The sequence below is a fragment of the Somniosus microcephalus genome, unplaced genomic scaffold (genome assembly GCF_052327205.1).
Source record: "Somniosus microcephalus isolate GS21.2 unplaced genomic scaffold, FLI_Smic_1.0 scaffold217, whole genome shotgun sequence".
Taxonomy (NCBI): Eukaryota; Metazoa; Chordata; class Chondrichthyes; order Squaliformes; family Somniosidae; genus Somniosus; species Somniosus microcephalus.
The window spans coordinates 11,259-36,171 of NW_028225404.1; the positions used below are offsets into that span (position 1 = coordinate 11,259).

General features: G+C 47.9%; 1 pseudogene across 1 annotated transcript; it reads left to right on the forward strand.

Moving 5' to 3' along the window:
* The first annotated feature begins 597 nt into the window (after window positions 1-597).
* LOC147082047 (uncharacterized) lies at window positions 598-23,464 on the forward strand (annotated as a pseudogene). Its single transcript, XR_015076327.1, has 3 exons — window positions 598-911; window positions 1,636-1,802; window positions 22,028-23,464. The product of XR_015076327.1 is annotated as an uncharacterized LOC147082047 (transcript).
* Window positions 23,465-24,913: the final 1,449 nt, after the last annotated feature.

Below are 24,913 nucleotides of genomic sequence, written 5' to 3' on the forward strand. Positions count from 1 at the left end.
TTTAAATATTTCAAATAGTAACTGAAGTTCCCACCTGTCCCTGCATTAAGAGCTGGTTTTAAAGGTGAGTATCAGACTTCAGGCACCTCGTTCTCTCTCTCGGATCGATCCCGGTATGTGGAGTTGGATCAATTCTCTCTCTCCCGCACAGTCGCAGTGACGCTCCCTTGCTCTCACGCAGGCGCAGTGCCGCCCCTTGCGCTCCCACGCAGGCGCAGTGCCGCTCCCTTGCCTCTTTCTCCCGCGCAGGCGCAGTGCCGCTACTTTTCTCGCTCCCTCCGGCGCAGGCGCAGTGCCGCTCCCGTTCTCTCTCTCTCTCTCTCTCTCTCTCTCTCCCGCACAGTCGCAGTGACGCTCCCTTGCTCTCACTCCGGCGCAGGCGCAAGTGCCGCTCCTTGCCTTCTCACGCAGGCGCAGTGCCGCTCCTTGCGCTCCCACGCAGGCGCAGTGCCGCTCCTTGCCCTCCCACGCAGGCGCAGTGCCGCTCCCTTGCCTCTTTCTCCCGCGCAGGCGCAGTGCCGCTCCCTTTCTCGCTCCCTCCGGCGCAGGCGCAGTGCCGCTCCCTTTCTCCCTCTCTCTCTCTCTCTCCCTCCCGAGCAGGCGCAGTGCCGCTCCCTTTCTCTCTCTCTCTCTCTCCCGAGCAGGCGCAGTGCCGCTCCACTGCTGATCCTGGGTTTGCTGTGTGCTGGGCCGGGCGGCGCCGGCAGCTCAGAAACAGGCTGGTTGCCCTGATTACAGGGCCCGCTCTGTGACTGAGGGAACTCGGCCCGAGGCTGCTCAGCCCCGAGTTTAGATCACAGCGAGGGAGGCTCACAGGGTCACCGCTCCGGTTAGTAACTCCGCACAGAAAATGGCGCATTTCCGCCCAGAGCAGTGAGAATGGGGGAGTCTCAGGAGGCCGGAAATTCACAGTGAGTAAAATCTCCAAACTAAACACACAGCCCCGCAACTGGGGATCTGAGGAAAATCTCCAAACTAAACACACAGCCCCGCAACTGGGGATCTGAGGAAAATCTCCAAACTAAACACACAGCCCTGCAACTGGGGATCTGAGGAAAATCCCCAAACTAAACACACAGCCCCGCAACTGGGGATCTGAGGAAAATCTCCAAACTAAACACACAGCCCCGCAACTGGGGATCTGAGGATAATCTCCAAACTAAACACACAGCCCCGCAACTGGGGATCTGAGGAAAATCTCCAAACTAAACACACAGCCCTGCAACTGGGGATCTGAGGAAAATCTCCAAACTAAACACACAGCCCCGCAACTGGGGATCTGAGGAAAATCTCCAAACTAAACACACAGCCCCGCAACTGGGGATCTGAGGAAAATCTCCAAACTAAACACACAACCCCGCAACTGGGGATCTGAGGAAAATCTCCAAACTAAACACACAGCCCCGCAACTGGGGATCTGAGGAAAATCTCCAAACTAAACACACAGCCCGGCAACTGGGGATCTGAGCAAAATCTCCAAACTGAACACACAGCCCCGCAACTGGGGATCTGAGGAAAGGCACAAAATCAAACAAATACTCGGCCTTGAAATTGAATTATTAGCAGATTGAAAGTCTACATTATATTATTTCACGCTTTCAATATTGTTCTTATTTTCTGCTTTGCCACAATTAGATGTCCCGGTGAGAGATGGTGTGATTGAGGAAGGTGCTCAGCTCGAAGTAAACAGGGATTGTAGACTGAGGAACGACAGCAGGTGAACCAGCACAGGATTGTGAGAGCACCAACCGGAGAGAACCCTTCCGATTCAAAGAGCTTCCAGAGATCGACTGTGGAACAAGGTAAGAGAAAGTCCCATTGACTCAGATACACACTGGTCCTGGTGATGGACTGGGGAGAAAGGTCAGAGAGAGTCCCATTGACTCAGATACACACTGGTCCTGGAGATGGACTGGGGAGAAAGGTCAGAGAGAGTCCCATTGACTCAGATACACACTGGTCCGAGAGATGGACTGGGGAGAAAGGTCAGAGAGAGTCCCATTGACTCAGATACACACTGGTCCTGGAGATGGATTGGGGAGAAAGGTCATAGAGAGCCCCATTGACTCAGATACACACTGGTCCTGGAGATGGACTGGGGAGAAAGGTCAGAGAGAGTCCCATTGACTCAGCTACACACTGGTCCTGGAGATGGAATGGGGAGAAAGTTTAGAGAGAGTCCCATTGACTCAGATACACACTCGTCCTGGAGATGGACCGGGGAGAAAGGTCATAGAGAGTCCCATTGACTCAGATACACACTGGTCCTGGAGATGGACTCGGGAGAAAGGTCAGAGAGAGTCCCATTGACTCAGATACACACTGGTCCTGGAGATGGACTGGGGAGAAAGGTCAGAGAGAGTCCCATTGACTAAGATACACACTGGTCCTGGAGATGGACTGGGGAGAATGGTCAGAGAGAGTCCCATTGACTAAGATACACACTGATCCTGGAGATGGACTGGGGAGAATAGTCAGAGAGAGTTCCATTGACTCCAATACACACTGGTCCTGGAGAGGGACTGGGGAGAAAGGTCAGAGGGAGTCCCATTGACACTGATACACACTGATCCTGGAGATGGACTGTGGAACAAGGTCAGAGAGAGTCCCATTGACTCAGATACACACTGGTCCTGGAGACGGACTGGGGAGAGAGGTCAGAGAGAGTCCCATTGACTCAGATACACACTGGTCCTGGAGATGGACTGGGGAGAAAGGTCAGAGAGAGTCCCATTGACTCAGATACACACTGGTCCTGGAGACGGACTGGGGAGAGAGGTCAGAGAGAGTCCCATTGACTCAGATACACACTGGTCCTGGAGATGGACTGGGGAGAAAGGTCAGAGAGAGTCCCATTGACTCAGATACACACTGGTCCTGGAGATGGACTGGGGAGAAAGGTCAGAGGGAGTCCCATTGACTCAGACACACACTGGTCCTGGAGATGGACTGGGGAGAAAGGTCAGAGAGGGTCCCATTGACTCAGACACACACTGGTCCTGGAGATGGACTGGGGAGAAAGGTCAGAGAGAGTCCCATTGACTCAGACACACACTGGTCCTGGAGATGGACTGGGGAGAAAGGTCAGAGAGGGTCCCATTGACTCAGATACATACTGGTCCTGGAGATGGACTGGGGAGAAAGGTCAGAGAGAGTCTCATTGACTCAGATACACACTGGTCCTGGAGATGGACTGGGGAGAAAGGTCAGAGAGAGTCCCATTGACTCAGATACACACTGGTCCTGGAGATGGACTGGGGAGAAAGGTCCGAGAGAGTCCCACTGACTCAGATACACACTGGTCCTGAAGATGGACTGGGGAGAAAGGTCTGAGAGAGTCCCATTGACTCAGATACACACTGGTCCTGGAGATGGACTGGGGAGAAAGGTCCGAGAGAGTTCCATTGACTCAGATACACACTGGTCCTGGGGATGGACCGGGGAGAAAGGTCAGAGAGAGTCCCATTGACTCAGATACACACTGGTCCTGGAGATGGACTGGGGAGAAAGGTCAGAGAGAGTCCCATTGACTCAGATACACACTGGTCCTGGAGATGGACTTGGGAGAAAGGTCAGAGAGAGTCCCATTGACTCAGATACACACTGGTCCTGGAGATGGACTTGGGAGAAAGGTCAGAGAGAGTCCCATTGACTCAGATACACACTGGTCCTGGAGATGGACGCTCCCGCACTCGCCCCCTGACCCTCCCGCACTCGCCCCCTGACCCTCCCGCACTCGCCCCCTGACCCTCCCGCACTTGCCCCCTGACCCTCCTGCACTCGCCCTGATGGGGCTCTTCTCAAGTACACCATGCGGTGCAATAAAACACCCCCAGAATCAAGGCCCTGCTCCTGGGGAAGGTGATCAGGCCCCAGGAACCAGTACAAGTGAATAAAGTCAGGGTCAAGGCCCTGCTCCTGGGGAAGGTGATCAGGCCCCAGGAACCAGTACAAGTGAAGCGACTCCTTCTCCCGGAGACTTATTAAACGTGAATACGCCAAGAGTTGACCAAAAATCAGGTTAGTAATATTAATCAAGGAGTCAATTTCTGCTATAAGGAGGGATGATACCTTAGCAGGTTCCTCTAATGAGGCCATATGGGTAGAACTTAAAAACAAAAAGGGGGCAAGCACTTTGCTGGGAGTGTACTATAGGCCCCCATACAGTAAGGGGGAGATAGAGGAACAGATATGTCGGCAAATCTCAGAGGTGTAGAAATAATAGGGTAGTAATTGTTGGGGATTTCAACTTCCCCAATATTAACTGGGATAGTCAGAGTGTGAAAGGCTTAGAGGGTGTGGAATTCTTAAAGTGCATCCAGGAGAGCTTTTTCAGCCAACATGTAGAAAGTCCTACAAGAGAGGGGCGGTACTGGACCTAATTCGAGGGAATGTAGCAGGGCACGTGGTAGAAGGGTTAGTAGGAGAGCATTTTGGTGACAGTGACCATAATTCGGTGAGATTTAAAGTAGTTATGGAAAAGGACAGAGATGGACCAGAAATAAAGGATCTAAATTGGGGGAAGGCCAATTTTAATTTGATAAGGCAGGATCTGGCCAAAGTGGACTGGGATCAACTACTTGTAGGAAAATCCACATCAGAGCAGTGGGCGTCTTTCAGAAAGGAAATAGAGAGAGTACAACGCCAGCATGTTCCTGTAAAGGTCAAGGGTGGGACCAACAAGCTCAGGGAACCCTGGATGTCAAGGGACATACAAGAATGGATTAGGAAAAAAAGGGAGGCTTTTGGCAGATACAAAGGACTAAAAACACTGGAAGCCCTAGAGGAGAATAGAAAGTGCAGGGGGGTACTTAAAAAAGAAATTAGGAGAACGAAGAGGGGTCATGAAAAAACACTGGCAGGCAAAATAAAGGAAAATCCCAAGGTGTTTTATTAGTATATTAAGGGCAAGAGGATAACCAGGGAAAGAGTAGAGCGCATTAGGGACCAAAGTGGCAATCTGTGTGTAGAGCCAGAAGATGAAGGTGAGGTTTTAAATTAATATTTTGCATCTGTGTTCACTATGGAGAAGGACGATGCAGGCATAGAAATCAGGCAGGGGGGATTGTGATATACTTGAACAAATTAGTATTGAGAGGGAGGAGGTACTAGTGGTTTTAGCAGGCTTAAAAGTGGATAAACCCCCAGGCGCAGACGAGATGTATCCCAGCCTGCTGTGTGAGGCAAGGGAGGAGATTGCAGGGGCTCTGACACAAATTTTCAGAACCTCTCTGACCACAGGGGATGAGCCAGAGGACTGGAGAACAGCTAACGTAGTACCATTATTCAAGAAGGGTAGTAGTAGGGATAAACCAGGGAATTACAGGCCAGTGAGCCTAACATCAGTGGTAGGGAAATTATTGGAAAAAATTCTGAGGGACAGAATTAGTCTCCACTTGGAGAGGCAAGGATTAATCAAGGATAGTCAGCATGGCATTGTCAGGGGGAGATCATGTCTAACCAATTTGATTGAATTTTTCAATGGGGGTGACTAGGTGTGTGGATGAGGGCAGTCCAGTTGATGTAGTCTACATGGACTTCAGTCAGGCTTTTGACAAAGTCCCACATGGGAGACTGGTCAAGAAGGTAAGAGCCCATGGGATCCAGGGCAATTTGGCACATTGGATCCAAAATTGGCTTAGTGGCAGGAGGCAGAGGGTGATGGTCGAAGGTTGTTTTTGTGACTGGAAGCCTGTGTCCAGTGGTGTACCGCAGGGATCGGTGCTCGGTCCCTTGCTGTTTGTAGTGTACATTAAGGATTTAGATATGAATGTAGGAGGTATGATCAGTAAGTTCGCAGATGACATGAAAATTGGTGGAGTGGTAAATAGCGAGGAGGGAAGCCTCAGGCTACAGGAGAATATAGATGGGTTGGTTGGATGGACAGCACAGTGGCAAATGGAATTTAACCCTGAAAAGTGTGAGGTGATGCATTTTGGGAGGACTAACAAGGGAATACACAATGAATGGTAGAACCCTAGGAAGGACAGAGGATCAGAGGGACCTTGGTGTGCATGTACATAGATCCTTGAGGGCAGCAGGACAGCGAGAAGGCATATGGGATACTTGCCTTAATTAGCCGAGGCATAGAATATAAGAGCAGGGGGATTATGATGGAGCTGTACAAAATGCTAGTTAGGCCACAGCTTGAATACTGTGTGCAGTTCTGCTCGCCACACTATAGGAAGGATGTGATTGCATTGGAGAGGGTGCAGAGGAGATTCACCAGGATGTTACCTGGGCTGGAGCGCTTCAGCTATGAAGAGAGACTGGGGTTGTTTTCCTTAGAGCAGAGAAGGCTGAGGGGGACCTGATTGAGGTGTACAAAATTATGAGGGGAATAGATAGGGTAGATAGAAAAGAACATTTCCCCTTAGTAGAGGGGTCAATAGCCAGGGGGCATAGATTCAAGGTAAGGGGCAGGAGGTTTAGAGGGGATTTGAGGAAAAGCTTTTTCACCCAGAGGGTGGTTGGAATCTGGAACTCACTGCCTGAAAGGGTGGTAGAGGCAGGAACCCTCACAACATTCAAGAAGCATTTAGATGAGCACTTGAAACGCCATAGCATACAAGGCTACGGACCAAGTGCTGGAAAATGGGATTAGAATAGACAGGGCTTGATGGCCGGCGCGGACACGATGGGCCGAAGGGCCCCTTTCTGTGCTGTATAACTCTATGAATCTATGGTAGCACTCTTGCCTCTGAGGCGTAAGGTTGTCAGTTCAAGTCCCACTCCAGAGACTTGAGCACAAAAATCCAAGCTGACACTCCAGTGCAGTACTGAGGCACTGTCAGAGGTGGCGTCTTTCGGATGAGACATTAAACTGAGGCCCTGTCTGCTCTCTCAGGTGGATGTAAAAGATCCCATGACACTATTTTGAGAAAGAAAGACTTGCATTTATATAGTGCTTTCATGACCAGCAGACGTCTTGAAGTGCTTTACAGCCAATTAAGTACTTTTGAGGTGTAGTCACTGTTGTAATGTGGGAAAGAGCAGGGGAAATATCCCCGGTGTCCGAGCCAATGTTTATCTCTCAATCAATGTAACAAAAGGATAATAGCAAAATACTGCGGATGCTGGAAGTCTGAAATAACAACAGGAAATGCTGGAAACACTCAGCAGGCCAGGCAACATCCGCAGAGAGAGAAACAGAGTTAACAAAAAGATAGATTATCTGGTCATTATCACATTGCTGTTTGTGGGAGCTTGCTGTGCGCTATTTGACTGCTGCATTTCTTACATTACAACAGTGACTACACTTCAAAAGTACTTCATTGGCTGTAAAGCACTTTGGGTCGTCCGGTGGTGGTGCAAGGCGCTATAGAAATGCAAGTCTTTCTTTCTTCACTGGTCTCACCAGCGACCTCTTCTGGCTGATGGTTGATTGACAGACGGGCTGGAGGAGCGAGCTGGCGGCGGGTCCTCCAACCAATCGGGTAGCCCGAGGGGCGGCACTAGCGGCGGCTGATTGTCTGATCCGCAGGGCAGCGAGTTTCTCCAGTCCCTTGTTCGGGGCCCGGGGCCCGGGGAGGCTGTGGGCCTTTATTCCCCGCATTGGACACAAGGCTCTTTGGCTCACAACACACTTGGTCAGGTTTTAATAGAGACTTTTTAAATTCATCAATAAAAGCAGATAAACCTGGTGCTTCTGTGGAACAAACTTTCTAATATTTTACAGAATCATAGAATGGTTACAGCACAGAAGGAGGCCATTCGGCCCGTCGAGCCCGTGCCGGCTCTCTGCAAGACCACTTCAGCTAGTCCCACTCCCCGCCCTTTCCCCGTAACCCTGCAATTCTTTTTCATTCAGGTACTTATCCAATTCCCTTTTGAAAGCGGTGATTGAATCTGCCTCCACCACCCTTTCAGGCAGTGCATTCCAGATCCTAACCACTCGCTGCGTAAATTTTTTTTTCCTCATAGAGTCATAGAGTCATAGAGTTTTACAGCACAGAAAGAGGCCCTTCGGCCCATCGTGCCTGCGCCGCCCATCCATCCCTGTCCAGTCTAATCCCATTTTCCAGCATTTGGTCCATATCCTTGTATGCATTGGCATTCCAAGTGCTCATCCAAATGCTTCTTGAATGTTGTGAGGGTTCCTGCCTCTACCACCCTTTCAGGCAGTGAGTTCCAGATTCCAACCACCCTCTGGGTGAAAAAGTTCCTCCTCAAATCCCCTCTAAATCTCCTGCCCCTTACCCTGAATCTATGCCCCCTTGTTATTGACCCCCCTACTAAGGGGAAAAGTTCCTCTTTGTCTACCCTATCTATGCCCCTCATCATTTTGTATACCTCAATCAGGTCCCCCCCTCAGCCTTCTTTGCTCCAAGGAAAACAACCCCAGCCTGTTTAGTCTTTCTTCATAGCTGAGGCGCTCCATCCCAGGTAACATCCTGGTGAACCTTCTCTGCACCCTCTCCAAAGCAATCACATCCTTCCTATAGTGAGGCGACCAGAACTGCACACAGTACTCCAGCTGTGGCCTCACCAGCGTTTTGTACAGCTCCATCATAACCTCCCTGCTCTTATATTCTATGCCTCGGCTAATGAAGGCAAGTATCCCATATGCCTTTTTAACCACCTTATCTACCTGTTCCGCTGCCTTCAGGGATCTATGTACATGTACACCAAGGTCCCTCTGACCCTCTGTACTTCCTAGGGTCCTACCACTCATTGTGTATTCCCTTGCCTTATTTGTCCGTCCAAAATGCATCACCTCGCACTTTTCAGGGTTAAATTCCATTTGCCACTTTTCCGCCCATCTGACCAACCCGTTTATATCGTCCTGTAGCCTGAGGCTTTCCTCCTCGCAATTGACCACCCCACCAATTTTCGTGTCATCTGCGAACTTGCTGATCATACCTTTTACATTCTCATCCAAATCATCTATGTAGATCACAAACAACAAGGGACCCAGCACCGATCCCTGAGGTACCCCACTGGACACAGGCTTCCAGTCACAAAAGCAACCTTCGACCATCACCCTCTGCCTCCTGCCACTCAGCCAGTTTAGGATCCAACGCGCCAAGGCACCCTGGATCCCATGGGCTCTTACCTTCTTGACCAGTCTCCTATGCGGGACTTTGTCAAAGACTTTACTGAAGTCCATGTAAACCACATCCACAGCATTTCCCTCATCCACCCCCCTAGTCACCCCCTCGAAAAATTCAATCAGATTTGTCAGACATGATTTACCCTTGACAAAGCCATGCTGACTATCCCCGATTAATCCTTGCCTCTCCAAGTGGAGACTAATTTTGTCCCTCAGAATTTTTTCCAATAATTTCCCTACCACAGATGTTAGGCTCACTGGCCTGTGATTCCCTGGTTTATCCCTGCTACCCTTGTATAATGGTACTACATTAGCTGTTCTCCAGTCCTCTGGTACATCCCCTGTGGCCAGAGAGGTTCTGAAAATTTGTGTCAGAGCCCCTGCAATCTCCTCCTTTGCCTCCCACAGCAGCCTGGGATACATCTCGTCCGGGCCTGGGGATTTATCCACTTTTTGGCCTGCTAAAACCGCTAGCACCTCCTCCCTCTCAATGCTAATATGTTCAAGTATGTCACAGTCCCCTTGCCCGATTTCTATGTCTGCATCGTCTTTCTCCATAGTGAACACAGATGCAAAAAATTCATTTAAAACCCCGCCTACATCATCTGGCTCTACACACAGATTGCCACTTTGGTCCCTAATGGGCCCTACCCTTTCCCTGGTTATCCTCTTGCCCTTAATATACTTATAAAACATCTTAGGATTTTCCTTTATTTTGCTCGCCAGTGTTATTTCATGGCCCCTCCTCGCCCTCCTAATTTCTTTTTTAAGTATGCCCCTGCACTTTTTATACTCCTCTAGGGCTTCTTCCGTCTTTAGTCTTTTGTAACTGCCAAAAGCCCCCCTTTTATTTCTAATGCATTTTTGTATATCCCTTGTCATCCAAGGTTCCCTTTGCTTGTTGGTCCCACCCTTGACCTTTACAGGAACATGTTGGCGCTGTACTCTCTCTATTTCCCTTCTGAAAGTCTCCCACTGTTTTGATGTGGATTTTCCTATAAGTAGCTGCTCCCAGTCCACTTTGGCCAGATCCTGCCTTATCATATTAAAATCGGCCTTCCCCCAATTTAGAACCCTTATTTCCGGGCCGTCTTTGTCTTTTTCCATGACCACCTTAAATCTCACCGAATTATGGTCACTGTCGCCAAAATGCTCTCCTACTGATACTTCCACCACTTGCCCGGCTACATTCCCCAGAATTAGGTCCAGTACCGCCCCCTCTCTTGTAGGACTTTCTACATGTTGGCTCAAAAAGCTCTCCTGGATGCACTTTAAGAATTCTGCACCCTCTAAGCCTTTCACACTCTGACTATCCCAATTTATATTGGGGAAGTTGAAATCCCCCACTATTATTACCCTATTATTTTCGCACTTCTCTGAGATTTGCCTACATATCTGTTCCTCTATCTCCCCCTGACTGTTTGGGGGCCTATAGTACACTCCCAGCAAAGTGCTTGCCCCCTTTTTGTTTTTAAGTTCTACCCATATGGCCTCATTAGAGGAACCCGCTAATATATCGTCCCTCCTTACAGCAGTAATTGACTCCTTAATTAATATTGCAACACCCCCTCCCCTTTTACACCCCCCTCTGTCTCGCCTGAAGATTCTATACCCCGGAATATTGAGCTGCCAGTCCTGACCCTCCCTCAACCATGTCTCCGTGATAGCAACAATATCGTACTCCCATGTGTTCAACAACAACTTCAGTTCATCCACCTTATTTGCAAGACTCCTTGCATTAAAATAAATGCCTTCCAGCTCTGCCATATTCCCTTTTGCCTTCACATATTTGCTCTGCCTTCCCAGCTGACTTGTTTTTTCCTCTGTATTTGGCTGTAAATCACCCCATACTATAGCTCCACTCTGTACCCCATCCCCCTGCCAAGTTAGTTTAAACCCCCCCCAGCAGTGCTAGCAAACCTCCCCGCAAGGATATTGGTTCCCCTCTGGTTCAGGTGTCAACCGTCCGACTTGTACAAGTCCCACCTTTCCCAGAAGCAGACCCAGTGATCCAGGAAACTAAAGCCCTCCCCCCTGCACCATCCCTTTAGCCACGCATTCATCTGTTCTATCTTCCTATTCCTATACCCACTAGCACGTGGCACGGGGAGTAATCCAGAGATTACAACCTTTGAGGTCCTGCTCTTTAATCCTTCACCTAGCTCCTTAAATTCTTGCTGCAGGACCTCATCCCTCTTTTTACCTATGTCGTTGGTACCAATGTGGACCACGACCTCTGGCTGTTCACCCTCCCCCTCCAGAATGCCCTGCAGCCGCTCAGTGATATCCTTGACCCTGGCACCAGGGAGGCAACAAACCATCCTGGATTCACGTCTACGGCCACAGAAACGCCTATCTGTTCCCCTTACTATAGAATCCCCTACCACTATTGCTCTCCCACTCTTTTTCCCCCCTTCCTGGGCAGCAGGAGCACCCCCAGTGCCAGCAAGTTGGCTGCTGCTGCCTTCCCCTGGTGAGTCATCCCCCCCAACAGTATCCAAAGCGGTATACTTGTTTGAGAGGGGAATGGTCACAGGGGTCTCCTGCACTACCTGCCTGCTTCTATTGCTCCGCCTGGTGGTCACCCATTTCCTGTCTTCCTGTGCAGCCCTTCCCTGCGGTGTGACCAACTCACTAAACGTGCTATCCACGACCCTCTCAGCATCGTGAATGCTCAACAACCCATCCACCCGCAGCTCCAGCGCCTCAATGCGGTCTGCTAGTAGCTGCAGATGGATGCATCTCTGGCACACGTGGTCATCAGGGGCACCGGGGTCCCTGAATTCCCACATAGAGCAAGAGGAGCATATCACGGGGCTGGGCTCACCTGGCATGACCTTCCCTTTACTTAATTTAAATTAATTTACTACCACCAATTAAAAATATCTCTAAGGCGCTTGTATAGTCTACCAACAGTCCCTGCTACACCAGAAAAGACCCTAGTAACTATAAACTACAGAGTTAAAGTTTAAAAAAGAGAAATACTCACCAATCAATCACTTACCTGCTCCCTGGTGACGTCACACTCTGATTACTTTTTACCTCTCTCCTCTGCTGTTGATTTGGTCGGGCCTCACCTTGCACTGCCGCCGCTTTTAAGCTCTGCCGGTCACTGCCCCTTCACAGGTCCGATGCTCTGATCGGGCCTCACCTCGCAACTTCGTTCTTTCGTTCTTCTGCCAATCACCTTAAATCTGTGTCCTCTGGTTCGCGACCCTACCGCCAATGGGAACAGTTTCTACTCTGTCCAGACCCATCATGATTTTGAACACCTCTATCAAATCTCCTCTCTACCTTCTCTGCTGTAAGGAGAACCACCCCAGCTTCTCGAGTCTATCCACATAACTGAAGTCCCTCATCCCTTATCCCTGGAACCACTCTTGTAAATCTTTTCTGCACCCTCTCTGAGGCCTTCACATCCTTCCTAAAGTGCGGTGCCCAGAATTGAACACAATACTCCAGATGAGACTGAACAAGTGTTTTATAAAGGTTCATCATAACTTCCTTGCCTTTGGACTCTGCCTCTATTTATAAAGTCCAGGATCCCATATGCTTTTTTAACTGCTTTCTCAACCTGCCCTGCCACCTTCAACGATTTGTGCACACATACCCCCAGGTCTCTCTGTTCATGCACCCACTTTAGAATTGTACCCTTTAGTTTATATTGCCTCACTTGGTTCTTCCTACCAAAATGTATCACTTTGCACTTTTCTGCATTAAATTTCAGCTCCCATGTGTCCGCCCATTCCACCAACCTGTCTATGTCTTCTTGAAATCTATCACTATCCTCCTCACTGTTCACTACACTTCCAAGTTTTCTGTCATCTGCAAATTTTGAAATTGTGCCCTGTACCCCAAGTCTAAGTCATTAATATATATCAAGTAAAGCAGTGGTCCTAGTACCGATCCCTGGGGAACACCACTGTATACCTTCCTCCAGTCCGAAAAACAACCATTCACCACTACTCTCTGTTTCCTGTCACTTTGCCAATTTTGTATCCATGTTGCCACTGTCCCTTTTATTCCATGGGCTTCAACTTTGCTGGCAAGCCTATCATGTGGCACTTGTTGAACGCCTTTTGGAAATCCATGTGCACCACGTTAACCGCATTGCCCTCATCAACCCTCTCTGTTACCTCATCAAAAACCTCAATCAGAATCAGAGCGGCCGGGCCCAGCGGATGTGCGGCCAGAGCCCCGGCACCAGGAAACCCAGAGTGCAGCGCCTCCCCCATCCGAGCCGCCGCTTCCCGGTTTCTTCAGCCGGTTCCACCAAGTCCGACTCGGGCCAAAGGACAGGAGCCAGGCTCCCAGAATGGCCCACGGCCCCGGGCGGCATGCGCACTCTCAGCGGGGAAATCAGCGCATTGGATAGAGCGGTTTCTGGGGCACGGGGGATTGTGGGTGCTGCGGCCGCCATTAGTCAGCGGCTGTCGGGAAGGGTTTTATTTCAGGCTGACGGAAGGTAGGTCCCTGGCCGCCTGTGGAGGTCTTTTTGTTGCTTCATTGTTGAGGATGTAACTGGGAAAATAGATAAGGGAGAACCAGTGGATGTGATGTATTTGGACTTTCAGAAGGCTTTCGATAAGGTCCCGCATAAGAGATTAGCGTGTAAAGTTTGAGGAAATCTACATGATATAAGGGGTTAATTTCAAGTGTTTGCTGGGTAAAAGTTTTCAGACTTGACACTAGGCAAGTGTCGATGTGTAACTAGAGCTATTGCACGTACTCGAACTACAGCCAAGAACAGATGCCTGCCCACCTAATGGTACCAATGACCTGATAACTTGTGACCGAAAGCAAAGCTTGCCTCCCTTATATATGATTAAAGAGGACCTCCGGTTACACGATTCATGCCCTGTTATAGATTAACGGTTGACTTATGTGTCCAGGATCCTTCTGTCAATATGTTATTTCTACCTGATGATTAATCTAAAATGTATCCTGATAGAGGAACAAAGGGATTTCAATCAAACTTGTTTGTTACACTGTATAAATATAGAACGTTTACACTGTATCATTGGAATAGTAGCCTCACCCCTTGAGTGGAGGTACTGATTCCCCTTGCAAGAGAAGTTAAATAAAAGGCCTGTCCGTCTGACGAATCCAAGTGTGTATTGAGTCATTACCCAGAGCTAAGAAGTAAGGCACTTCTACAATTTGGAGGTTCCACCGAGATGGCTTGCTGTACCAATTGGTGAGTTAACAGACACCGAGTACGTTGCTCGGTTGGGAAAATCCCATCGGCCGAAGGTGGTGTTTTGCCACATTTTTGGGACTTTCCCTGCCATAAGCATAGCTGCGCACAGTCTGTTTATTCCATTGGACAGCACTGCCATCGGGTAATTGACTCACAAGGTTCGGAGGTTAAACTGCCGTTGTGACTGCTTCCCTTTCAGAAACGGAACAGAGGACCAGCCATGAGGCGCTGACGCCCCGCGAACAGGATCGTGCAGAAAAGGACTGTAGGAAGCGCTGAAATAAAGGTACCAGAGAGAGAAGGTTAAGTCAGGAATTTGATTAACTAAGGAGCTAGCGATTTATTGGAAATTGAACTAGCAAGGTTCCAGCTTGCTGAGAGAGAAGGTTAAGTCAGGAATTTGATTAACTAAGGAGCTAGCGATTTACTGGAAATTGAACTAGCAAGGTTCCAGCTTGAAGTTAGCTGGGACAAATTGAAGGCCCTTTTTGCTAAAGATTTGGCTAAAGGGAGTAGGGTAGAAGGAGAGAAGAGCTTGAAGTTAGCTGGGACAAATTGAAGGCCCTTTTTTTGCTAAAGATTTGGCTAAAGGGAATAGGGTAAAAAAAAAGAGAGAAGAGTGGGCGGTTGTCTGAAACACAGTGTCAATGTTTAATGTTTATGAGAGTGAGTATTTAACTACTTGTTATTATCAATCAACTTTGCAGCTTTGTCCAGTAAGGCTGCATAGGTTGGGGATTTAGTAACACTTTGGTTGTTGTTTAACAAGTGTATTGTTTATTGTTTATTGTTATATGTATTAATGTTTAGTCATGTCTGATCTGTAGAGGCGTCCCACGCAGATCATAGAGTGTTACGGAATTGTTGTATGTTTTAACTAAAATATTTAAGCTGAAAAAAAACTGCAGAAGGGGTTGGAAAAGACCCAAGCCGGGGAAGTGAGTCCCGCGGCAGAATGTATGGTTGAGAAAATAGTGATGTCTTTTACATGATCCACTAAGCTATTGTGGATTCAGTATTTTCCCCAGTTAGAAATACCTTCCACGAGGGTTGAGAACCCTCGAGTTTTATACGTATGTATAGTTTATTAATCTGATCTGTAGGGGCGTACAACGCAGATCATGGATTGTCACGGGAGTTTAGATTGTTTTAAGTGAACCATTTAAGCTGCTAAAATGAGTGCTAGCGCCAGTAAGCCACCCGAGAAAGGCACGCCAGCAGCCTTTATGTTAAAGAACTGGTCAATCATCCATTGATCACCTACCAAATTGGTCCAAATGGACTGTAAATAAGACTAGACCCTTTCCCTCAGATAGTCATTTAACATAGAAAGAATTACTTGCCTCGAGAAATGTTTAACGGACGAGAGAGAAATAGAGAACAGCCAGATAAAAAGACTGCCTCTATGTTTGTTGAGTCAGAAAAAAAATTACCCCGAAGAAACACCTTTCTCCTCTATTATGGTAGGATAACAAGGTAACTATAGAAGGATGAATAGAAGGGAATATAGAGGAAGACGTGGTAGAATAAGAGGGTATGGACGATCTGGTAATTGTTACAATTGCGGACAACCCGGACATTGGGCAAACCAATGCCCTGCGAAAAATTGTCAGAACCAAACCTCCAATAATGGACCTCCGTTAGAGAATAAAGGTCCTAATTTCACTGTCCATAACCCTTTTTCGGACCAGTCAGGAGGTTACCCTACAAACGGACAGGGATTTAGGAGAAATAGAGATCAGAATTACTGACTGACACCAGCAGCCCCAGGCGCCACAGACCACCAAATGCCCGTTGTTTCTTTAAATTCACGCAGCCAACCTGAAGTTAAAATGCAAATAGCTGGGAGACCTATGTCATTTTAGTAGATACAGGAGCAACCTTTTCGGTGTTAGGGAAAGGATATTCTGAAGGAATGCCTATTAATGGGAAAAAGACCCCGATAGCTGGATTGGCTGGAATACTACAATGCTTGAATCAATCGACTCCCCTCACAGTAAAAGTAGAAGAATTTGAGGAAGAACACTCCTTTCTGTTATCAGGAGATGTCTCTATGAATTTATGTGGAAGAGACTTGCTGTGCAAAATGAATGCTACAATCATTTGCTCCCCATCAGGAGTAACGGTAGAAATCCAAGTAGATAAGGCATATGCGTACCCAGTAACAGAAATAAAACACCCTGTTCTTTACGCATGGGAAATTGCCGACCCAAGTTTGAGTCCCAAACTTGTCAGTCTGTTAGGAGCGTGGGGATTCGTTACAAGCTCCATAAAACAATACCAGGAATCCCTGAAACTAGGGAAATGGCATTCAAAATTGCACTGCACGGCCTGCTATGACAAAACAGGACAAGATTATCAGCCGTTTTTAAATTTAAAATACCTCCTAACTATTAGACTGCACAGCCCTATAAAGTTACAATTAATCCAGCTGCACCATTACCCAAAAGGTCACAGTATCCATTGTCAGAGAAAGCAGAAAAAGGAGTTGAGCCAGTGATGAGATCATTGTTAAAACAGGGAGTTAACGCCGGATAGAATAAAGGTTGTTTGCAACACATCGTTGCCAAAAACTAAAGGAGAAATGAAGCATTTTCTAGGAATGACTGGCTATTGTAGACAATGAATACATGAGCATGACAAATTTGGAAAATTCGCGGTTACCTGACTTCCTCGGGAACCCAGATTAAAAATGCACAAGAAGTGAAAAATCTTTTACAAGCTATTCAGAGACGTAAACAGATTGCAATTATTAAGTGCCAAGCGCACACGGGGCATTTGGACAAGGTTGCGCTTAGAAACGCTGCTGCAGATAGCGCTGCTAAGTCAGTAGCTATATCAAGTACTGAACGACAAGTTTCAGCCTTCCCTGTTAGGGAAAAGCCAGAGATACCGCAGCCCCCGTCCTTAGATGATGTGCTGACCCATCAAAATAGGGCCAGTTCTGATGAAGTAAAGGAATGGGTTGTTAATCATTGTTTTAAAAACACTGACGGCTTATGGGTTCATCATGACGGCCGCATGGTGGCACCCAAATCATTACTATCACCAATTGCCCGATGTGTTCATAAATTCACCCATGCGGGCAAAAGGGGGATGGCGGACTATATCCTCAAGACCTGGTATGCACCAGGAATCTCAAAAGTTGGCAAAACAAATATGTGAAAATTGTATTATCTGCCAGACCATGAATGCAGGAAAAAAAAAATAAAGAAGGTACAGCCCGCATCCCATCCAAACCCCATGGGTCCTTTTGTACACTTGCAAATGGATTTTATTGAACTACCTGTGTGTATAAGCTTTAAATATGTATTAGTTATTGTTGATATGTTTTCAAGATGGATTGAAGCGTTTCCTTGTAGAAAGAGTGACGCCACCACTGTTGCTAAATGTTTATTGAAGGACATTGTGCCTCGCTTTGGGATACCAGCAAAACTGTCAAGTGACAATGGGTCCCATTTTACAGGAACAGTGATTAAGGAACTATGCAAAGCCTTACAGATTAACCAGCACCTCCATTGCAGTTATCATCCACAGTCGGCTGGACTAGTGGAAAGATATAACGGGATGCTGAAAAACAAGCTTGCAAAACTGTGTAAAGAAACTGGACTTAAATGGGTTGATTTGTTGCCCATAGCTTTAATGATAATGCGGTCTGCTACCAACAGAACTACAGGATTGTCGCCTTACGAGATCGTCATGGGAAGACCACAGAGATTGCCCTTTTCGGCACCTTTAACAGCTAAACAAATGGACATTCATAAAATGGAGGAAGATATGTTGAGTTATTGCATTGCACTAACCAAATGCATTTCTAGTTTCCATCAGCAGGTAAAGGAAGCCCAGGTCGGCCCCGCTGAAGGAAAGTGCCATACTTTCGAGCCAGGAGATAACGTCTACATAAAAATCTTCAAGTGAAAGAATGGCCTTCAACCCAGATTTGAGGGACCCTTCCAAGTACTCCTGACCACAAACACCGCTGTAAAAGTAAAGGAGCGACCAACATGGATACATGCGTCCCATTGTAAGAAGGCATCAGTTGAAGATGATACACTGCCAAGATGAACTGGATTTGGACTCTAATAAGACTGTTCCCTTTGTTAACGATAATTGAAACTGCCATATTGACTTATCAGATCCCCTGAAGGGCAAACCATGCATAGAAGAATGTGTACTTTTAAACAGTGATTTCTTTTATATTATATGCTATAACGAGACTATGAAGGTTCAGCTTCAGGATCACACTATGCAGGTACCCCCGTATCAACCCGAGTCTTAGGATTAGGCAGGATAAGGTAGTAGAAGAAGATAGATGGAGTGAGTGCAAATGTAACTACACTTTGACTAAAACTACTACTAAACCACCGGGTGCAGTCGAATGGCCCTATTGGGGATGGTGGAACCTGTCCACAGTACAAAATTTGACTAGTAAAAAAATCTGGAAAGGAGAACACGGAATAGGAATGATGCACCAGATATGGAACAAATTTGAAGCCTATAATAACACCTATTTCATCTGTGGGCATAGAGCATACCCCTGGTTACCACAAAATTGGACTGGGTCATGTTATTTGGGATATGTAGTGCCTTATATACATCACATTTCATCTTTGGATAGCCACCCTGGGACACGAGCAAAACGAGCCATTACAGAAACTGAAAGGTTCTTTGCTATAGCATTTCCCTGGTATGGAACAGGGAAGTTAACAAGAGAATCTATAAATATGGCAGCAGTGTTGGAACAAATAGCCAATGATACTGCAGATGCTCTTAGTGATGTAAACGCAGAAATGGTGGCTTTGCGCACTGTTGCCTTACAAAACCGCATGGCTCTGGACTATTTGTTGGCAAAAGAAGGGGGCACATGTGCAATCATAAAAACCGAATGTTGCACCTATATCCCAGATAGCTCAGAAAATATCACCAATCTGGTAAACCACATAAAGAAGGCCGTAGAGAAACTACGTCAACCTGAACCATGGTCAATGTGGGATTGGATTTCAGGATGGGGAGGAGCATTGGGAAAGCAAATTTTGGAAGCTTTTATCGCAATTGTGATGATAATAATTTTAATTAGTTTATTGATTGGTTGTTTAAAATTATTGTGTACAAAAGTCCTTTCCTTATTAGCGTCAACTCCTCCAGTACCAATGATGTCTGAATATGAGGATATTAAGGGTGAGACCTTTGATGTAGAGTTTCTTAAACTTAGCGAGATAGATTGTCCTTAGAAAGGACAAAAGGGGGGAATGAGGAAATCTACATGATATAAGGGGTTAATTTCAAGTGTTTGCTGGGTAAAAGTTTTCAGACTTGACACTAGGCAAGTGTCGATGTGTAACTAGAGCTATTGCACGTACTCGAACTACAGCCAAGAACAGATGCCTGCCCACCTAATGGTACCAATGACCTGATAACTTGTGACCGAAAGCAAAGCTTGCCTCCCTTATATATGATTAAAGAGGACCTCCGGTTACACGATTCATGCCCTGTTATAGATTAACGGTTGACTTATGTGTCCAGGATCCTTCTGTCAATATGTTATTTCTACCTGATGATTAATCTAAAATGTATCCTGATAGAGGAACAAAGGGATTTCAATCAAACTTGTTTGTTACACTGTATAAATATAGAACGTTTACACTGTATCATTGGAATAGTAGCCTCACCCCTTGAGTGGAGGTACTGATTCCCCTTGCAAGAGAAGTTAAATAAAAGGCCTGTCCGTCTGACGAATCCAAGTGTGTATTGAGTCATTACCCAGAGCTAAGAAGTAAGGCACTTCTACAAGTTAAGGCACATGGGATTGGGGGCAAGGTATTGACTTGGATAGAGAACTGGTTGGCAGACAGAAAGCAAAGAGTTGGAATAAACGGGTCTTTTTCCGAGCGGCAGGCAGTGACTAGTGGGGTACCGCAGGGATCGGTCCTTGGACCCCAGCTATTCACAATATATATATTAATGATCTAGACAAGGGAACTAGATGTAATATCTCCAAATTTGCAGACGACACAAAGCTGGGTGGGCGTGTGTGCTGTGAGGAGGATGCCGAGAAACTACAGGATGATTTGGACAGGTTGGGTGATTGGGCAGAAGCATGGCAGATGCAATATAACGTGGATAAATGTGAGGTTATCCACTTTGGTGGCCAAAACAGGAAGGCAGATTATCATCTGAATGGCAATAGATTGGGAGAAGGGGAAGTGCAACGAGACCTGGGTGTCCTTGTGCACCAGTCACTGAAGGTAAGCATGCAGGTGCAGTAGGCGGTTAAGAAGGCAAATGGTATGTTGGCCTTCATAGCGAGAGGGTTTGAGTACAGGAACAAGGATGTCTTGCTGCAATTGTACAGGGCCTTGGTGAGACCACATCTTGAGTATTGTGTGGAGTTTTGGTCGCCTTATCTGAGGAAGGATGTTCCTCCCGTGGAAGGAGTTCAGTGAAGATTCACCAGGCTGATACCTGGGATGGCAGGAATGACGTATGAGGAGAGATTGGGACGATTGGGCTTGTACTCGCTGGAGTTTAGAAGAATGAGAGGGGATCTCATTGAAACTTATAAAATTCTGACAGGACTGGACAGACTAGATGCAGGAAGGATGTTCCCGATGGTCGGGGAGTCCAGAACCAGGGGTCACAGTCTAAGGATAAGGGGTAGGCCATTTAGGACAGAAATGAGGAGGAATTTCTTCACCCAGAGAGTGGTGAACCTGTGGAATTCTCTACCACAGAAGGCAGTAGAGGCCAATACATTAAATATAGTCAAGAAGGAGTTGGATATATTTCTTAAGGCTAAAGGGATCAAGGGGTATGGGGAGAAAGCAGGGACCGGGTACTGAACTTGGATGATCAGCCATGATCGCATTGAATGGTGGAGCAGGCTCAAGGGGCCGAATGGCCTACTCCTGCTCCTATCTTCTGTGTTTCTATGCTTCAGTTTGAGCTGGAGTGGAGATGGAGGAGAAGCTGCTGGGTTTAACCCCCAGTACTTCTGAGCCCAGGAGGACCCAACAATTTCCAATGTGAGACTGTCAAAGGAGGTGGATTCTAGGGGAGATCAGGTTGTTACACAGACACTGTCCGTACAATGTAAAAGAGTATTGTTTTAGGAACAAGTATTTCTGTACAGGCTTTTAATCCAGTTTACATCTACAGATTTATTTTAATTCATTCTTGGGATGTGGGCGTAGCTCGCAAGAGCAGCAAATATGGCCAATCCCCAGTTTCCCGTTGAGAAGGGGGTGGTGAGTCACCTTCTTGAACTACTGCAGTCCGTGTGGTGAAGGTATTCCCACAAAGTTGTTCGGTAAGGAGTTCCAGGATTATGACCCAGCAACGATGAATATATCTGAGTCAGGATGATGTGTGACTTGGCGGGGAACTTGGATGTGATGGTGCTCCCATACAACAGCTGCCCTTGTCCTTCGAGGTTGTGGGTTTTGGAGGTTCTATCAAAGTTCTGGTCGAGTTGCAGATGTATAATGTTCCTTTCCTTCGCCCCCCTCCCCCTCCCCCTCCCCCTCCCACCTCTCCCTCTCTCTCTCCTCCCATAGAGGCCAGAGTCTTGTGTAGGCCCAGACCAGGTGGCGGATTCCCTTCCCTGAGGGACATCAGTGAACCAGTTGGATTTTTATGACAATCTGGCAGCTTTCATGGTCACTTTTTTCTAGTGCCGGCCCCACAATTGACCAGGTTCATTGAGCTCAGTTTCACAACCTGCCTTTGATTTCTTGTGGGTTGTCTCTCACGCTCCCTGTTTTAAATTAATTTTACAGGGCACTGGAAGGGGAGGATTTACAGACGGTAAGCTCAAACCAAACATCACATCAAGATCTGACAGATATCACCGGCCTCTGAACATGGAAGCAAAAAGCACCGTTCACAGCGGGGAGAAACCGTACACGTGTTCTGTGTGTGGACGAGGCTTCAGACGATCTTCTGGCCTATCGAGACACAAGCGCATTCACACTGGGGAGAGGCCGTTCACCTGCTCTGAGTGTGGGAAGGGATTCACTCAGTCATCCCACCTACTGACACACCAGCAAGTTCACACAGAGGAGAGGCCGTTCACCTGCTCTGAGTGTGGGAAGGGATTCACTGGGTCATCCACCCTGCTGATACACCAGCGAGTTCACACTGGGGAGAGGCCGTTCACCTGCTCTGAGTGTGGGAAGGGATTCACTGAGTCATCCACCCTGCTGATACACCAGCGAATTCACACTGGGGAGAGGCCGTTCACCTGCCCTGAGTGTGGGAAGGGATTCACTAATTCATCCCACCGGCTGAGACACCAGCGAGTTCACACTGGGGAGAGGCCATTCACCTGCTCTGAGTGTGGGAAGGGATTCACTGAGTCATCCACCCTGCTGATACACCAGCGAATTCACACTGGGGAGAGGCCGTTCACCTGCCCTGAGTGTGGGAAGGGATTCACTGAGTCATCCACCCTGCTGAGACACCAGCGAGTTCACACTGGGGAGAGGCCATTCACCTGCTCTGAGTGTGGGAAGGGATTCACCGAGTCATCCACCCTGCTGATACACCAGCGAATTCACACTGGGGAGAGGCCGTTCACCTGCCCTGAGTGTGGGAAGGGATTCACTGAGTCATCCACCCTGCTGAGACACCAGCGAGTTCACACTGGGGAGAGGGCGTTCACCTGCTCTGAGTGTGGGAAGGGATTCACCGAGTCATCCACCCTGCTGATACACCAGCGAATTCACACTGGGGAGAGGCCGTTCACCTGCCCTGAGTGTGGGAAGGGATTCACTAATTCATCCCACCGGCTGAGACACCAGCGAGTTCACACTGGGGAGAGGCCGTTCAGCTGCTCCGTGTGTGGGAAGGGATTCACTAATTCATCCCACCGGCTGAGACACCAGCGAGTTCACACTGGGGAGAGGCCGTTCAGCTGCTCCGTGTGTGGGAAGGGATTCATTAATTCATCCAACCTGCTGAATCACCAGCGAGTTCACCTGCCCTGAGTGTGGGAAGGGATTCACTCAGTCATCCAACCTGCTGAGACACCAGCGAGTTCACAAGTGACTGCAGGGGGTGGATTCTGCTGTTGTTGCTGCTGTTAATCACATCCAGGACTGAACCATGTTCATTCTGACAGTTGGGGATTGTTTCTGCTGATGTTAATAACTCCGGGAACTGGGCTGGAGTTTAATATTCTGGATATATGTCAAATAAATCAACTTTGTTTTAAACACATTGTTGTAGATTTTTGTCTTTCCCACCTGAGTGTTTCGCATCACCTGGCTGGAGCTCAGAAAGGACAATGTGGGGGAGGATCGTACGGTGGGAACAGAACTCCAGCCTGGACACAGTCCTTCAGGGCCACACTGAGAGGGGCAAACGGCACTTTGGTCTTTCTTGTCTCTCTTCACTGACAGCAAAGTTGCCGTGCGGGTTAATCTCGAGGCGTGTGAGAAACGTGTCCCAGCCGCTCTCTGCCATGGTTCAGAGCTCCTAGGCACGGAACAGAAGGCTCCTTTAGGAATGTACCCAGTGCTTTTCTTTTAATGGCCTTATTAACCTGTGTCGCTACTTTTAGTGATTTGTGTATCTGTATCCCTGGATCCCTCTGCTCCTCCAGCCCATTTAGACTATTAGGGGGAAATTCAGTGGCGCCCCCTTTGGGTCGCTAATGTCGCCGGGGCTAATTTTAGCCCCCCGAAAAAGTTAGCGCCCCTGTGCATTAAATTCAGTGGTAGCGCCCCAGGCAGGAGGCGGGGTGGTACTGGAAGCACTCCCCTCCCTCTTGAGGCGCTACCAGTGAATTTCCCGGCACTTCGTGTAACAGCGCCACGCCCGTCGGCACATAGCACTGCGTCATAGCAGACCTCCCTCCCTGATTAAAGGGGAGGGGCCTAGCACTGTGCACACCGGGGCCCTGCTGGACCACCAGGGAGCGGGGTGTCGGATCAAGAGGAGCGCGGGGCTGAGCGATTGCAGCTGACACCCTGAAGAAGGGGAAGGGGGCAGGTGCTGGCACAAGGCCAAAATAAAAAGTTGCCGCCCGACACCTGCCCTTTAAGTGACGCCGCCGCGGCTGCAGGAACGACCCCTGACCCTGTCAGACATATTGTCCGGCGATAGGTCAGGGGTCACAACCCAAGGTTGCAGCCGGGGTGCTGCACATGGTGATGACATCATTGCCGGCGGTGCAGTGCCACGGGGAGCTACCGACTACCTCTGCCACTAACCTCCCGCTGAATATCGTGGGAGGCACAAAGCAACCCAATTTCACCCCCTTGTCCAAGTAGTGAGTGGCCTCCTTATTCTTCCCACCAAAACACACCACCTCACACTGACCTATAGTGAAATTCATTAACACACCACCTCACACTGACCTATAGTGAAATTCATTAACACACCACCTCACACTGATCTATAGTGAAATTCATTAACACACCACCTCACACTGATCTATAGTGAAATTCATTAACACACCACCTCACACTGATCTACAGTGAAATTCATTAACACACCACCTCACACTGATCTATAGTGAAATTCATTAACAAACCCCCTCGCACTGATCTACAGTGAAATTAATTAACACACCCCCTCACACTGATCTACAGTGAAATTAATTAACACAGCACCTCACACTGATCTACAGTGAAATTAATTAACACAGCACCTCACACTGA